Raw genomic sequence first — 2,310 nt, forward strand, 5'->3', positions numbered from 1 at the left:
AGCATATTAAGGCAGTTTATTTACCAGGATTGAATTAAAATAAATTTTTATTATGCAACTGGTGACCTGAACTATGAATAAGTTATCTGTTGATATAAAGCAATACTGGCAAACTTCACCAAGTGTTTGCAGAGTTAGTATAGACTTCTGCAGACTGGTGATCTGAAGTTTGTCAACTGGTATACTTTTGTAAACTTTGGTAAACTTTTCCCACTTAAAGTTTGCTTGAGTTTGCAAACAAATTTTTGCTATTGTAAACTAGGTTTATGATTTAGTTTATGAGTGCATTAGGAAAGTGGCCAGCCAGCCAACCTTAGATTGTGCTGTTGAACTTTACTTGCCTAGCATTCTTCAGAAGACAGTTCTAGCATAACCACCGAGACATCAAGACATTCTCAACTATATGCCTATTTCCTTTTGGAAACACATCGTTAACTAGATTCTTCTAGCCCGTTAGATAAAGGTAAATATTTTGGCACATATTGCGTTTCATACATATAATATAATACTCACAATTACAAATTTTCAGACAAAAATCGAAACGTCGACTGGTCGAATAATAAAAAAGACAATAAATACAGACTTGGAGGAAGTCTAAACCTAACTTTACTAGCGACAGAATTATATCTACAGCATGTAATTCATTGCTTGAAATATGTATTATACTTTTCTATATATCTATATATTTTTTAAATTCTTGGATGATAAATATTGATAATGTAACTGTTATTAATTCAAATTAAATGTTAAATTATTAATTTTATAAATGATGTAAATGTATTGCTTTGAAGATTAAAGCTGTATATTGTAATGAAATTGTATTTGTGTTCTCATACACCTTTTGTTATTTATCAAAAAGTTTTTTCAATGGGACCATTTGATTGGTCCAAAATTGATCCAAATAGTTTACGAGGGACCAGTAAGAAAGGTTAAGAAGTTCAAAAAGAGCAAAGCAATAAAATTATTAGAGTAAAAGAAGTAACAGAGTAGCAGGTATGGATAACAGAGAGGAAAGCTTAAGAGGTGAAAAAAGGAGTAGCAGGGGATTATAAATAAGAGAAATGATTGAGAGGTGAAGGAAAGAGTAGCATAAGTTGGTAACACAGAGTTAGGATTGAGAGGTGTAGGAAGGAGTAGCAAAAGTTGGTAACAGGGAGTTAGGATTGAGAGGTGTAGGAAGGAGTAGCAGAAGTTGGTAACAGGGAGTTAGGATTGAGAGGTGTAGGAAGGAGTAGCAGAAGTTGGTAACAGAGAGTTGGGATTGAGAGGTGTAGGAAAGAGTAGCAGAAGTTGGTAACAGAGAGTTAGGATTAAGAGGTGTATGAAGGAGTAGCAGAAGTTGATAACAGAGAGTTGGGATTGAGAGGTGAAAGAAAAGAATAGCAGAAGTTGGTAACAGAGAGGAAAGATTGAGAGGTGAAGAAAAGAGTAGCAGAAGTTGGTAACAGAGAGTTAGGATTGAGAGGTGTAGGAAGGAGTAGCAGAAGTTGATAACAGAGAGTTGGGATTGAGAGGTGAAGACAAGAGTAGCAGAAGTTGGTAACAGAGAGGAAAGATTGAGAGGTGAAGAAAAGAGTAGCAGAAGTTGGTAACAGAGAGTTAGGATTAAGAGGTGTAGGAAGGAGTAGCAGAAGTTGGTAACAGAGAGTTAGGATTGAGAGGTGAAGAAAAGAGTAGCAGAAGTTGGTAACAGAGAGTTAGGATTGAGAGGTGTAGGAAGGAGTAGCAGAAGGTGATAACAGAGAGTTGGGATTGAGAGGTGAAGAAAAGAGTAGCAGAAGTTGGTAACAGAGAGGAAAGATTGAGAGGTGAAGAAAAGAGTAGCAGAAGTTGGTAACAGAGAGTTAGGATTGACAGGTGTAGGAAGGAGTAGCAGAAGTTGATAACAGATAGTTAGGATTGAGAGGTGTAGGAAGGAGTAGCAAAAGTTGGTAACAGAGAGGAAAGATTGAGAGGTGAAGGAACGAGTAGCAGAAGTTGGTAACAGAGATTTATGATTGAGAGGTGAAGAAAAGCGTAGCAGAAGTTGGTAACACAGAGTTAGGATTGACAGGTGAAGGAAAGAGTAGCAGAAGTTGGTAACAAAGAGTTAGGATTGAGAGGTTTAGGAAGGAGTAGCAGAAGTTGGTAACAGAGAGGAAAGTTTGAGAGGTGAAGAAAGGAGTAGCAGAAGTTGGTACCACAGAGTTAGGATTGACAGGTGAAGGAAAGAGTAGCAAAAGTTGGTAACAGAGAGGAAAGATTGAGAGGTGAAGGAACGAGTAGCAGAAGTTGGTACCACAGAGTTAGGATTGACAGGTGAAGGAAAGA

The sequence above is a fragment of the Antedon mediterranea genome, chromosome 4, assembly GCF_964355755.1.
Source record: "Antedon mediterranea chromosome 4, ecAntMedi1.1, whole genome shotgun sequence".
Classification (NCBI taxonomy): Eukaryota; Metazoa; Echinodermata; class Crinoidea; order Comatulida; family Antedonidae; genus Antedon; species Antedon mediterranea.